The sequence below is a fragment of the Nicotiana tabacum genome, chromosome 17, assembly GCF_000715075.1.
Source record: "Nicotiana tabacum cultivar K326 chromosome 17, ASM71507v2, whole genome shotgun sequence".
Classification (NCBI taxonomy): Eukaryota; Viridiplantae; Streptophyta; class Magnoliopsida; order Solanales; family Solanaceae; genus Nicotiana; species Nicotiana tabacum.
Genome location: NC_134096.1, coordinates 42,357,018 through 42,372,945, shown reverse-complemented (window position 1 = coordinate 42,372,945; position 15,928 = coordinate 42,357,018). Strand labels below are relative to the sequence as shown.

At 36.3% G+C, this 15,928-nt stretch overlaps 1 pseudogene; it reads right to left on the bottom strand.

Moving 5' to 3' along the window:
- Positions 1-4,024: 4,024 nt before the first annotated feature.
- Positions 4,025-15,639, bottom strand: LOC107769955 (apyrase-like; annotated as a pseudogene).
- Between the last annotated feature and the right edge of the window lie 289 nt (positions 15,640-15,928).

The following is a 15,928-nucleotide window of genomic DNA, read 5'->3' as shown; positions in this document are numbered from 1 at the left end:
TTCATGTACTTCCCTCATCACGTACTCCGTTTGATTGGGTCCAAGGCACCTTGCTAAAGGACCGTCGAATATTTTTCGATATAAATTATCTCGAATTAGGCAGTAACGAGCAGCTTTCCGTCGAAGCATTTGAGATTCTTTCTAGCCTTTAGGTACGATCCCGTACTGCAAAAAAATTAACAATCTCGTTTTTCCAATCCCAGGTTAAATTATTAAAGCTTACCTCATGTTTATCCTGGTCAAGTGCTGAATGAAATAAATGGATTACAATAGCATTTTCCCCACTCGTTACTTCTGCAACTGAAGCAAGGTTAGCCAACGCGTCTGCTTCTGCGTTTTCTTCCCTGGGTATTTGCACGATCTTCTATGATTGAAATTGCCTGACCAGTTCTCGTGCCTTTTCTAAGTATTGTTGCATTCGTGGCTCTCTAGCAGTGTAAGTCCCCTGCATCTGATTGACTACTAGTTGAGAGTCACTTTTAATCATGATTTTCTCTATGGAGAGTTCTCGTGCTAGTTCCAAACCTGCAATTATAGCCTCATACTCTGCTTCATTGTTAGTAATAGGGTAACATTTAATTGCTTGTCTTATACTTTAACATGAGGGTGAGATTAAGACAATACCTAAACCGACTCATTTGACATTTGAAGAGCCGTCAGTAATTAAATTCCATCTACCTAGATTAGCTCCAGTAAAAATTTGTAATTCCTTTTCTACTTCAGGAATTATTTTTGTATTAAAATCTGCGACGAAATCTGCTAAAACTTGAGACTTTATTGTTGTTCGAGGTAGATAAATAATGTCATATTCACTTAGTTCTATTGCCCACTTGGCTAGTCTGCCTGACAATTCTTGTTTATGCAAAATATTCCTTAACGGATATGCAGTTACTACGGAGATAAGATGACATTGAAAATGTGGTCTCAATTTTCTAGCTTCCATGACTAATGCTAAAGCTAGTTTCTCTAGATGAGGATATCTAGTTTCAGCATCTAATAGAGATTTACTAACATAATAATAGGAGATTGTTTACCTTTGTCCTCCCTTACTAAAACTGCACTTACAGCTACTTCTGCAACTGCAAGATATACAAATAGTCTTTCTCCATCCCTTGGTTTAGACAGTAGGGGAGGATTTGTTAAGTATGCCTTCAAATCTTTGAGGGCTTGCCGGCATTCCTCAGTCCATTCAAACTGATTTTGCTTCTTCAAAACTGAAAGAATTTAAAGCTTTTCTCTGAAGATCTTGAAATGAATCTTCCCAAAGCTGCAATCCTACCTGTCAATCTTTGTACTTCTTTTTTGCTTGTGAGTATATCAGGTATTTCTTCAATAGCTTTAATCTGTGCAGGATTTACTTCAATTCCTCTATTAGATACGAGAAAGCCCAGAAACTTACCTGAAGCTACGCCCAAAACGCATTTTTTTGGGTTCAGTTTCATAGTATATCTGCGGAGGATCTCGAAGGTAGTTGAAAGATGTTGAAAGTGATCTTACGCTTGTGTAGATTTGACCAAAATATCATCAATGTACACTTCCATCATCTTGCCTAGGTGTTCTTGGAACATCTTGGTCACCAACCTCTGATACGTGGCTCCAGCATTTTTTAAGCCAAAAGGCATGACTTTGTAGCAATAAGTCCCCCTGTTTGTAATAAATGAAGTTTTTTCTTCGTCTAAGGGGTCCATTTTTATTTGATTATAACTAGAATACGCATCTAGAAAGCTTAATAATTCGTGACCTGCAGTAGCATCAATCAATTGATCTATATGCGGTAAAAAGGAATGAATCCTTCGGGCATGCTTTATTTAAGTCAGTGTAATCCACACAAACTCTCCATTTACTGTTCTTTTTCGGAACTACCACAGTATTAGCTAATTAATTAGGATATTTTACCTCGCGTATTGAATCGATTTTTAAGAGTTTCTGTACCTCTTCATCGATCACTTGATTTTTGAATGATCCTTGCTTCCTCTTCTTTTGTTTGACAGGTATGAATGATGGATCTTCATTTAATTTATGAGTCATCAACTCCGGAGGTATACCTGTCATATATGAATGGGACTATGCAAAACAATCCGCGTTAGCTTTTAAATAATCAATTAACTTACCTCTCCTATCTGGGTTTAACCTTGCTCCGATGTGAATTCTTTGATTTGGTCATTGTTCGAATAGTGGAACAGCTTCAAGCTCCTCAATCGTTGTTTTAATGTTTTCATTCTCCTCTGGCTCTTGAATTACATCTGGTCTGGAATCCATGTCTGTTTGTTTTGATACAATTTCTGTTGAAATTTGATTTACCGCATCTTTCTCACTTGCACCCGCATCTTTTTGATTTGCACTCGTATCTTTTTGACTTGGCTGTATCACCGAATTGATGATCCTTGAAGTTTGTTGATCTCCTAGAATATGTTGAATTCCCCATTTTAAAGGAATTTGATAACCTGATGCAATGTGGATGACACAACATCTATATCATGAATCTACGGCCTCCCAAGAATCCATGCTTCTTAAAACAACGACCAACTCAGAGGTACTCACGTTAAAATTATAGTCCCCAATCCTTGCATTTGCATTAGCATCTCTGTTACGTTCATCTTGATTTTTTCTGAATCTTGATGACGAACCTGAATCTCTATTTGTGAACCTGTGATCAGCCCGCACATTTTCGAATTTGGAACAAGCTTCTCGCCCCGAAGGTCCCATATAAGGCTCGTACCTACTTTTACCGGACCTCTTCTCAGGTTCTGACCGCCTCGAACCTATTTTTTCTTCAACTCTTGACTGAGCTACGACATCTTCTTCGATCCGTAACTTGGTACTATACCTATTATAGACATCATTCCATGTCGTGGTAGGGAATTCTCGTAGGCTCTCTTTAAGCCTCCTCGTAGCTTCTGAACTTTTCTCGTTTAAATTGCTTGCAAATGCCATGGCCGCCCAATTGTCAGGTACTCTTGGAAGCAACATTCTTTCACATTGGAATCTGTCTACAAATTCTCGAAGCAATTCTGTATCTCCTTGCTTTACTTTGAATATATCCTCCATTCTCTTTTCAACTTTTTGTGCACCCAAGTGTGCTTTTATAAATAGATCTGTAAGCTCAGCAAAAGAATCAATAGAATTTTTAGGTAAAAGAGAGTACCATGCTAACGCTCCTTTAGTAAGTGTTTTCCCAAACTTTTTGACTAGCACAGATTCAATCTCCTGCTTAGTTAAATCATTACCTTTTACTCCCGCTGTGAATGCAGTAACGTGGTCACGTGGATCCGTCGTTCCATCGTATTTCGAGATGTCAGGCATTTTGAACTTTTTGGAAATTGGCAATGGAGCTGCGCTTGGTTTCCATGGTTGCTGTGAATATTTGTCGAAATCAACTCCTTTGATCACAGGTGGTACGCTAGGTATTTGCTCAATACGGTCGTTTTGTTCTTTCACCTGTTTCTGCAAGGTTAGTATTAAAGTTTGTAAATCAGAATTATTAGGCATACCTGGTCTCCCATCACGTGACTCGTTGGGAGTTCCTCCGCTTCCAAAATTAGCCAACCCTGATCGTGGAATTTCCACAGTTGCAGTATTGTTTGGTGAAGGTGTGGGTGGTACAGTTGGTAATCCCCTCACGAAAACCTGGAGGGAATCATTCACGTACTCAACAATTAACTGCTTCACAACATCCTGCTCGACCGTTTGTTCATTTTTATGTTGTTCATTGTTATGAGTAGTGGATCTTTTTGGTGATGCTTCTCTTGAATTGCGTGGGCTTCCTTGAGGTGACAGAACTGGGGTTCCTTCCACCTGCTGGTTGTTGTCATTGACATTCGATATGATTCAGTTGAGAGAGAGTGATTTGGAAAGTAAGAGAAGATTATCAGATCCCCGTTAACGGAACTAATTTGTTTAACCAAAGAATTAAATTCTCAGTCAAAGCCTATTTTTAGAAGTACTCGGGTTACTGATAATCAAGAAATTCAATATTCTCTCAAATATAAAAAAGGAAATCGGAATCAGAAATGGCAAAGTAATCAATAGAAAGCACAAGAAAATAATTATATTCCAATGTTCATCAGAACGTGTCCTTACAAGTGAAATTCCCTTCCCTTATATAGGAATTTACAAATATAATGTTTCTTCCCTTTTATGACAGAATCATTATGAGCATTAATGACATTAATGAAACGTTATAATTGGCAACCGTAACTGTTCATGAAGATTCTGTAACGGTTTCGATTCTTCTTCCACATTAATTTGAGGTTCATGAATCTTTCCTCTTTACTGTCTTGATTCATCCTGCATGTGTCTCTTCACTGAATAATTTAGGCTCGGGCAATCGTACCTTTTCGTCTCGTGAGTGATTTGCTCGTACCTGTTATAAATTGCAACTCTTTTAATGCGACACCCTAGTTGTCATCTTCTTAGTAATCCACGTATCTTGCCCTGTCATCCTCATATAATTTCACGTGTAATATTTATTTTTTACCAATACAATTAGCATACCAGATCGGCTTGAAACTCACTGAAAAAACGAGCGTAGGCTTGGGTTCAGAAGTTCATTCTCCCCGACCAAATAAGCACTTACACCGTCTTCTTTTAATATTTTGACGATTCAGTAGCGTGTAATGCTTTCTTGAAAATCACTCTTACCTCAGCCAGCGTACTGTAATACGGCTATTGTCACAAGGTTATGTTCCTGGCAAGCAGGTTATGAACTTAAATATCCCATCAAGGAACAGTTCGTTTTCGAGGGCCAGCTGGTGCATGGTCTGAAAATGGGTGGCTAATGGGCTCAATCTTCTTTTCTTCTCCACTTAAATATTAGATTGTTTTTCGCCGTAGAGATTCGAGCTTGTGACATGTGTCTAATCCTCACATAATGTGTTGCTCGTGCCATTGAACCAAAGTCCTGTGAAGCGTAGGGTTCAATCTTCAATGCAATGGCTGAAGCAGCAAAATTCTTTTGCTGGTTTCACTCAGCAGTCTCTGAATGGGAGTAATGTTTCCCATTTCAATTCTTGTTAAACCATGGAGTGCTTAATATTATTGCCATGTGGACTGCTTTAATTATGTCTAGGTGTTAGTTCCAGTAAATAACAGGAAGTTAAGTAAGGATTGTTGAAAGAAAAATGACTACCGTGTATAAGTTAAGGAAGTCATTTTCCCTTTGATGGATTTTTTTTGTTAACCGAACACGAAATAATGACTTCCTCATACAAAGTTTCCTAAGAATTACAACGTCAGATATTGATAAAATTCCAAGATGACAATATAATGTTCAATGATCAGGAGGAAGACGAAACAACATCAATGGCACAACCCAGTGGCCAAGCTGCTCCAACAATGTAATTCCTGTATTTAACATCATGCACCACTGTGATCTCTTGTTTGGGATGCAGGCCTGCCAATTTTAGTTAAAAGAATTAAAATAATGGACTTAAGAATTTTAACTTCAAGAACATTAACTGTTATTTCATAATTAATTAATGATCTAATTAAGAATTAACTTACCAAATCCATTAACTAGCAAAGTGTACTCGTATACCAAGTCCATGCAGATATATGGTACATTTCTCTCACCGATGTTAGGAAATACTGATTTTATGTCTTTCACTGAGGTCTTGCAAGCAAGCTTTGCTGCATTTAGGTATTGTATTGGTTTAGCTCTTCCAGAGGGCTTTTTGGGGTCAATAATGCCAACCTGAAAATGCAGAATTAATTAATCACGTCAGAAGTAATTGAAAGAAATTCTATAAATAAAATTAATCACCTCCCACTAAAAGATCATAGCTAGTTCACGTTGAGAACTTAAACTAAGTAAATAAATGTGTACTCGCTATATACAACAACTTAAACTTTTAGGGAAGATTTGATTTTGTATCTTTTATAAATATTATTTTATTTATATGATCACTTTCATAAGAGATCGCAAATTATAACACAAGAAATTTATAAAATGTATATAGGATAATTTATTTTATTCAAATTGTAAGTGGGCATGAGAGATCATTCTCTCAATTTTTGTTTTAGAGAACGGTTCAAGTCACACTGAAGAAAAAAGTGGACAGCCGTGACCCTTTTGGGTAAGGCCTAAGGGATTTGTTTGTTGAAAACAAATTTAGTTAAGGATGAAAAGGAGCCACTAGTTTCTAAAGCAAATAAATAAATCCAACGAAGTTGAATTGGTTTTTAAAAAAATAAAAAGAAAAACATGTTTATTTCATAAGTAAAGTTTCTTACCATAGCTGCATAATCATAGAAGAAAGAAGAAGCATAGAGATTCTTGTATCCATCTTGTGGTTGCAGGGTGCCTTAATCTTCAGTGCCTTTTTAGTTAATGTCCTACATTTCTTCAAGCTTGAACCATTTCGTGGTGATGATGCTTTGTATGCCACCCTATTGTATGTGTAGTAACCTTAAACAAATCATAGTTTTATGTTAAAAAAAAAAATTAACTTAAATAGCTGCTCACCCAACCGGTTAAACAATAAATATCTGGCGGAAGTATAATTCATATATAATATATGTAGTCATGTATAATAGTGTATACTAGCTATGTAAAAGAAATAATGAACGCAAGTCATGTATAATAGTGTATACTAGCTATGTAAACGAAATAATGAACACGAAAAGGAGAAAAATGTACTTCCCTCACTTATAGGCGAAAATTATTTTTGACTATCTCAACTATTAACTTCATATTGCTGCTCCAACCAATAGTCAAAAAGTATCATAAAAAACCCTAGTATTTAATTTGCTAATATCATTATCAATATTTTGTTTTTTTGGAAAATCTTTTTCTCTCTCTAATCAAACACATTGAAAACATTTTTCAGGTAAATAATATAATTTCGAGATTATTTGAAAGGTAGTTTTTGAAAAATGACTTCTGCCGTGCGAAATGCAACAACAAATATAAAGCCTTTAGATGACTAAAAAGTATAGGAACTATAGAAATAAATATTTGAATATTGTTGAGAACCAACAGGAAAAGAAAAGAATAAATAATGACTTTCGTAGTTGCTCATTGAGAATTCCGAATGTCTTTTACTCAAGTAAGTTTGTCAAATTCAAAACGTACAGGGACTTGATAGTGTTGAGGTTTTTAGTTTTTAAGATGAAATAGTCTTAAAATGAGGGTGAATGGGAAATGGAGGGAAAATAAAATTTTTGAGTAAAATTTTAAGTTTCCCCTTTTGACCATGAGACATTGTCCCATATTGGAAGAGGAATTTTTTTTTTGGTGGGTATATATATAATTGCTCTTCTTGTAGCTCTTAAAGAGTTAAGAAGAAAGCAAGCCTCACGCCGTCGTCGTCGTCGCTCGCTCGGCTACGGCTTCGGCTTCGGTCAAATGATCGATTGATTGACCACAAGGCAACCGCCTAATGCTCTTCCCACCATGAATGTGCTTGCTCCACAAACAAGCTAATGCTTGCTCCACCATGGAGGGTGGACGATTGTTCTTCTTCAACACTGGTTGTTATATATATGTGCAGCAGCTGTTGAAGAAAGACACACACAATACACAAGACTGAAATCGCTCAACAGATTTGCCTATACATTGCACTCCTTCCTCTCAACATTTCCATACGATTTTTTGAGTTTCTACTCCTTCGTTCTGCATTGTTTTTAACTTCAAACAAAGCAACTGTAAGTGTGATTTGCTATCGAACTTTGTGTTCGCTGAAACACTGGGGTTTGAGTACCGCTACACCAGTGTGTGATTCGTTCTATCCTGGAAGGAAATAATCCATTACCTTGGGTACTAGGAGGGGATTAAATTCCTTAAGGAAACACTGTGAATTCAGTGGGTTCGAATTAATTACTGTTTCATTACGATAACTTATATATTGCAGAATTATTATTTACATATACAGCAATATTGGAGGGACTAACAATCTTAAGGAATTTAATATTTATTTATGTATTTGTGTTATTCTTATTATTCTGCAAACTAAAACCTTTGCGGTTTTGTGTACTCCCGTTTTGGAGAGTAAAGCCTTCGTGGCATTTTGTTGGAGATTAAAATCTACGTGATTTTTATTCCAGTTTGAAAACGTGTATTAAAAGTTTGTTTGTGTCATTTCGTTTTACAGAAAAAATGATGACTGATAGCGAAAACCAAGTTGTTCCGACGGTGACTGCCAACGCATCGACAAGCCGAACACCGGCGTTGGCACCGGCAGAAAAACCCGGAAAATTTTTCGGGATTGATTTCAAGCGCTGGCAGCAGAAGATGTTCTTCTACTTAACTACGTTATGTCTACAGAAGTTCATCAAGGAAGATCTTCCTGATCTGCCGGATAAAACTCCAGAGAATGAACGCTTTCTCGTGATTGAAGCGTGGAAGCATTCTGATTTTTTATGCAAGAATTATATTCTTAGCGGACTGGATGATAATCTGTATAATGTATACAGTAGCGTGGAGACGTCAAAAGAATTGTGGAATGCGCTTGGAAAGAAATATAAAACTGAAGATGCCGGGATGAAGAAATTCGTTGCCGCAAAAATTTTGGACTACAAAATGGTAGATAGCAAGTCTGTTACTACCCAAGTCCAGGAATTGCAAGTGATTATTCATGATCTACTTGCTGAAGGTCTTGTCATCAACGAAGCATTCCAAGTAGCAGCAATGATTGAGAAGTTGCCTCCGTTGTGGAAGGACTTTAAAAAATTATTTGAAACACAAACGAAAGGAAATGTTCCTTGAAGATCTCATTGTTCGGTTGAGAATCGAAGAGGACAATAAAGCTGCTGAAAGGAGAGACCGTGGAAATTCAACAATAATGGGAGCAAATATTGTTGAAGATAACAAAAAGAGGAAGAAGGCTTCTGGTCCGAAATACAACCCAAGCAAGAAGCGGTTCAGTGGAAACTGCTATAACTGTGGAAAAACCGGACACAAATCTACGAAATGTCGTGTTCCGAAGAAAGACAAGAAAAGGGGTCAAGCAAACATGGTAGTAAAGCATGATGATGTTGATAACTTGTGTGTCATGCTTTCTGAATGTAACTTGGTGGTAAATCCTAAACTGTGGTGGTTTGATTCAGGAGCCACACGCCATGTTTGTGCAGTTAGAGAAGCTTTTGCTACTTATGCTCCTGCTGGACCCGGAGAGACAATTTTTATGGGAAATGCTTCAACATCAAAAGTTGAAAGATATGGGAAGATATTTCTGAAAATGACTTCTGGCAAGGTCATGACTTTGAATAATATCCTTCATGTTCCCAAAATGAGAAAGAATTTACCAACAAGGTTGTCATTAGTAAGAATGAAATATTTATAGGAAAAGGTTACCTCACCGAGGGCCTTTTCAATCTGAATGTAATGGTTGTGGAAAACAATAATAATATTTCAGCTTCTTCTTACTTACTTGAGTCAAATGATTTATGACATGTACGTTTGGGTCATGTCAATTATAAAACCTTGCGAAAAATGATTAACTTGGAAGTACTGCCCAAGTTTGAATGCGAAAAATCAAAATGTCAAACATGTGTGGAATCTAAGTATGTTAAACATCCTTATAAGTCAGTTGAAAAGGAATTCAAATCCTTTAGACTTAATTCACACAGATATTTGTGACATGAAGTCAATAACATCTCGCGGTGGAAAGAAGTATTTCATAACTTTTATTGACGATGGTACTCGATATTGCTATGTTTACTTACTGAATAGTAAAGATGAAGTAATAGACGCATTCAGGCAATACAAAAATGAAGTTGAAACGCAACTTAACAAGAAAGTAAAAATGATAAGAAGTGATAGGGGTGATGAATATGAATCTCCTTTTGAAGAAATATATTTAGAATATAGAATTATTCATCAAACAACAGCTCCTTATACGCCCCAATCTAATGGGATTGCGGAAAGAAAGAATCGCACTTTAAAGGAGATGATGAATGCGTTGTTGATAAGTTCTGGTTTGCCACAGAACTTGTGGGGGGAAGCCATTCTTACGGCTAATCGAATATTAAATCGAGTGCCCCATAGCAAAACAAAATTCATTCCATATGAAAAATGGAAAGGAAGGAAGCCCAACTTGAATTATTTTAAAGTGTGGGGGTGTTTGGCAAAAGTGCAAGTTCCTAAACCCAAAAGGGTAAATATAGGACCGAAAACCGTTGATTGTGTTTTCATAGGATATGCGACAAATAGTAAAGCATATCGATTTCTGGTTCATATATCAGAAAATCCCGACATTCATAATAATACGGTTATAGAATCAGATAATGCTGAGTTTTTTGAAAATATATATCCGTATAAAAAGGAATGTGAGTCGTTTGGTAAAGGATCTAAACGACCTCGGGAAGAAACAAAAGAAAGTATATGTAATCAGGAGGATCCAAGACGTAGTAAACGTCAAAGAACGTCTACTTCATTTGGACCAGATTTTGTGACTTTCTTATTGGAGAATGAGCCTCAAACATTTAAAGAAGCTATGACTTCTTCGGAATCATTGTTTTGGAAAGAGGCAGTCAATAGTGAAATAGAATCCATATTGAACAACCATACATGGGAATTGGTTGATCTTCCTCCTGAAAATAAACCTTTGGGTTCTAAATGAATTTTTAAGAGAAAAATCAAAGATGATGGCACTATTGATAAATTCAAGGCAAGGATTGTAGTCAAAGGGTATAGACAACGAGAAAGTCTAGACTACTTTGGTACATACTCTCCAGTTACAAGAATTACGTCCATATGGATGTTAGTAGCATTAGCTGCAGTGTAAGATCTTGAAATTCATCAAATGGATGTTAAGACGGCCTTCTTAAATGGAGAGTTGGAGGAAGAAATTTACATGGAACAACCTGAAGGGTTTGTGGTTCCAGGTAAAGAAAAGAAGATATGTAGACTTGTTAAGTCTCTTTACGGACTAAAACAAGCACCCAAACAATGGCATGCGAAATTTGACCAAACAATGTTGTCAAATGGTTTTAAGATAAATGAATGTGATAAATGTGTGTACATTAAAAATGTTCCAAATCACATAGTCATTGTTTGCCTATATGTGGATGATATGCTGATAATGAGTAATGACATTGCCAACATAAATACTACTAAGCGTATGCTCAATAGCAAGTTTGATATGAAAGACTTGGGAGTTGCTGATTTAATTCTGGGAATTAAGATCCATAAGACTCCTCAAGGTCTGCCATAGTCACAATCTCATTATATTAAGACAGTACTTGAAAAATTCAAGCACTTGGGCTTTAAAGTTGCAAAGACTCCAATTGACGTAAATCTTGCATTAGCAAAGAATAAAGGCCAAAGCATATCACAATTAGATTATGCTCGCGTGTTGGGATGCTTAATGTATATCATGAATTGTACACGACCAGATATAGCTTGTGCTATAAGTAAACTGAGTCGATATACGAGCAATCCAGGCTAATCTCATTGGATGGCATTGAAACGAGTTTTGGGATATTTAGAACATACCCAAAACTTTGAATTGCACTACAGTAATTTCCCTGCGGTGATTGAGGGATACTGTGATGCAAATTGGATCACCGGTTCAACTGATTCTAAGTCCACGAGTGGATATGTATTCACTATTGGTGGAGGAGCGGTATCTTGGAAGTCGTCCAAACAAATATGTATTGCCCGCTCTACAATGGAGGCTGAATTCATAGCCTTAGATAAAGCCGGTGAAGAAGCTGAATGGCTCCGGAATTTCTTGGAAGACATTCTATTTTGGCCCAAACCGTTGGCACCAATATGCATACATTGTGATAGTCAAGCGGCAATTGGAAGGGTTGGGAGAGTTATGTATAACGGTAAATCTCGTCATATACGACGAAGACATAAAACCGTTAGGCAATTACTCTCTAGAGGAATTATCACGATTGACTATGTAAAGTCAAGTGATAATGTGTCGGATCCACTTACAAAAGGCCTAACTAGAGAGGTAGTTGAGAAATCATCAAGGGGAATGGGGCTATGGCCGAGAACAAGTCATTGTGGCGGTAACTCTACCTAGAAGACTGGAGATCCCAAGATCTAGGTTCAAGGAGATCAAACAAAGTTATTAATAACGGTTCAACATTGTCAAATAAAATTTTAGTCCGTTCTCGTGATGAGACAATGTTCAGTACCAAGGATAAAGCATTAAGGCATTTTAATGATTTCTAAATTTGATACGGGGTATATCAAATAGTGTATCTACAGGATGACACGTTTAGGAATCACCTATGTAAGTGTGAAGTGTTAGCCGCTTCAAGGAGAACTTTGTAAGGCCATTTCTCTACGCACTTATGTAATCGGGCGATGTTCATAGCTGAAACGAACACAACAATGAGAACCAAAGACGGTTAATGGTTGATTGTGTGATTTATGGTTGTCTAGGTATACACCAAAGATCGACGGTTCAAAGATATCAAATTTACCGATTGACCGAGTATATCCAACATAAGTTTACTACAGAAAGTTCAAAGGAAAACCTACTTATCCAGATGCGATTAATCCTTGCTTGTAAATCACACAGTTTTTCCATGCATACTTCCGTAATATAGCCATTCCCCATTCATGTGGGGGATTGTTGAGGTTTTTGTTTTTAAGATGAAATAGTCTTAAAATGAGGATGAATGGAAAATGGAGGGAAAATGAAATTTTTGAGTAAAATTTTAAATTTTCCCCTCTTGACAATGAGATATTGTCCCATATTGGAAGAGGAAAAGATTTTTGGTGGGTATATATATATAATTGCTCTTCTTGTAGCTCTTAAAGAGTTAAGAAGAAAACAAGCCTCGCGCCGTCGTCGTCGTCGCTCGCTCAGCTCGGCTTCGGCTACGGCTACGGCTTCGGCTTCGGCTCGGCTTTGGCTTCGGCTTCGGATTCGGTCAAATGATCGATTGATTGATTAATTTTTTGGACCAAATTTATTTGTTAATAGTAAATATTAACGTAAGATTATCCGCATTTGTAACAGATATTTTCCAATCCGTGTATTAACCACAAGGCAGCCGCCTAATCCTCTTCCCACCATGAATGTGCTTGCTCCACAAACAAGCTAATGCTTGCTCCACCATGGAGGGTGGACGATTGTTCTTCTTCAATACTGGTTGTTATATATATGTGCAGCAGCTGTTGAAGAAAGACACACACAATACACAAGACTGAAATCGCTCAACAGATTTGGCTATACATTGCACTCCTTCCTCTCAGCATTTCCATACGATTTTCTGAGTTTCTACTCCTTCGTTCTGCATTGTTTTTAACTTCAAACAAAGCAACTGTAAGTGTGATTTGCTACCGAACTTTGTGTTCGCTGAAACACTGGGGTTTGACGTACCGCTACACCAGTGTGTGATTCGTTCTATCCTGGAAGGAAATAATCCATTACCTTGGGTACTAGGAGGGGATTAAATTCCTTAAGGAAACACTGTGAATTCAGTGGGCTCGAATTAATTACTGTTTCATTACGATAACTTATATTTTGCAGAATTATTATTTACATATATAGCAATATTGGCGGGACTAACAGATAGTACTTGTGAAAAAGTAGTAGAAATATTTCGTGAAATAAGGAGAACAAAAAAAAAAAAGCAACTGGAAAATACACATGATCCAACTAATGAACTCCAAACCCACAAAATAAGTCTAATGTGTATAATATATTGGAGTTAATTTGTAACTTATGAGACAAGTGAGAGGTTAGAGACCACTAATCTTACCATTATAACCTCCCAAAATGCATGGACTACTTGATGAGTTTCCAGAAACTTTGAAAATCTCTTTTCTAGCTGCTAATTGACCATAGTTCGAATAGCTTCAAACAAATCATATTAGGTATAGAACAATAAAAAGTGTATTAGATTAAGAAAAATAAGAATTAATTTACTAAAGTTACCTGTGAACATAGAACTAGGTGATAATTAGCCCCCAAAAGAGATTTATTTAGGACATAAGGCTCTCCATTTGCTACTTTGGGAGCCTTTGAAGCACTTTCTTTTGAGATGGCATATGTCATTTGAACTGATCAATTGTAGCTATTGTTCTTTCATACTTTTTACCCAAATTTCCTAGTAAGTAATTTAAGGCAACCTGTATCCGATATAAAAAATAACATGTAATTATAGTAATATTGAATACCCATTCTATCCCAATTGAATACTATATTTTTCAAAAAATAATTTCCGTTACATAAGGGGATAATGGAAGAATAAGGGGGATGGGAACAGTGAAAATTGAATTCATAACTATTGTGTGTGAGACTTCTACGATAACAATTGATATGTGACTTACCCAAAAATAAGAACCTTCTTGGGTACCATCAAGAGCTGAAACCCATTCTGCCTTGTAACTAAGACTAGTTTCATTCTTGAATAAATCCCTCACCTTAACCAGACAAAAATAGATTTTGAATTAGTATAATGGAGGATAATTTTTCTGAAGATTTGTTCTAAAATTTATAAAAAAATGAAAAGAAAAAGAAAAAGAAAAAGGTAAGAAGCTCATGTATACCGCTTGCAATATTTTTGCAGCAGCATCTCCTTTTAATAACCTCAAACCAGCAGTTGCCTGTATTTATGTTTAGACATTAGTATTTCATAATATTTTGGAGCATAAAGAAAGAGAGAAGCAATTTGAGAATTCTATATCAATAATGGAAAAAAATCTCTGTTTGTGAAGGAAATATAAATAAATAGAGCTTATTACTCACTCCAAGTTTAAGGGGTGTTTCAGGCTGCAAATCTTTAGGAACAACACCTTCAGCTTTGTCCAAAAGAGGCTTTAAAGAAAGTGCCGCAGCATTTGGATCATCTGCATATGAACTTAGACCTGGATTTATCTGCATGCCCAACATAATAATTTTAATAATCAGAAAATTCGGAAACAGATTCAGCATTTTAATTCCTTGGTTCAGGCCCCTGGTTTTAACAACTAAACCCATCTACTTGTTTGGTTATGATTTTTAGTTCAATATTTTCAACAATATTATTGTATTTTACATAAATAAATCTAGGTGCAGGCTAAATATTGTGGATTCAAATGAACTATATAACTATACTACTGGATACACCCTGACAAAAATTACGAACAAAATTAATGCTACAGGGACTAAACTAAACGATATATAATTGAAAAGTCTTTTAGCTGTATTTGAATCAAGCACTAGCGCTCCATTCAGCCTCTAACAAGTAACAACTACGACAGGATTAAGAAATTAAATTCAAGACTACAAAAGAAGGAAAATGTCATATAATATACAAATATACAAGGGCAAATTAGGCAGATCATGATTTCTTTTTTATTTTCTAATGTTTTCTTTATAGTTATATAATTTTAATTGTCATTCTCAAGTATCAAGACTGCCACTCTCAGTAATTGTTCATAATAAGTGAAAGGAGACGTACCGCGAGGAAGTATTCAATGTCATTACCAATTGGAAGTAGATCCAAGTTATGGTCAAAGCGAAAGACATGGACTCTACTGCCTGTGCTACCAGCATCAAATATCACAGCATAGTGCTCTGATTCATGACTAAAAAGTAGCCTTCTAACTTTAGATGACGCAGAACACTGAGGCAATACTAAAAGTTTCAACAAGAAGAAGAAGTAGAAGATTATGAAGTGAAGAGGAAAACTGGTTTGCCTCTTCATTTTTTCCTTTTAGCTTAGAGCTGTTTGACATAGCATAAACAAGTAGTAGTGTTGTTTATATAACAAAAAAATAAATGTCTCTCTAATAGCGGACCAATTTTTTACTAATTAATTTATTTCTGAAGTACTTTCAACACGTTTTTCGTGTTGGCCTGAGAAAGGGGTAGGTGAAGGATGAAATCATAGCGCTTCTTCTTTTTTGAAAAATATTAGTACTATTGGAATCTTTTTTATTTCTTTAACCATCTGCATCCAATGCATACTGCCTGACTAATATTTTATTCCCACGCAATGCAGGGCCATTAAAGGCAGGCAGCGCTCTCTTTTAAGG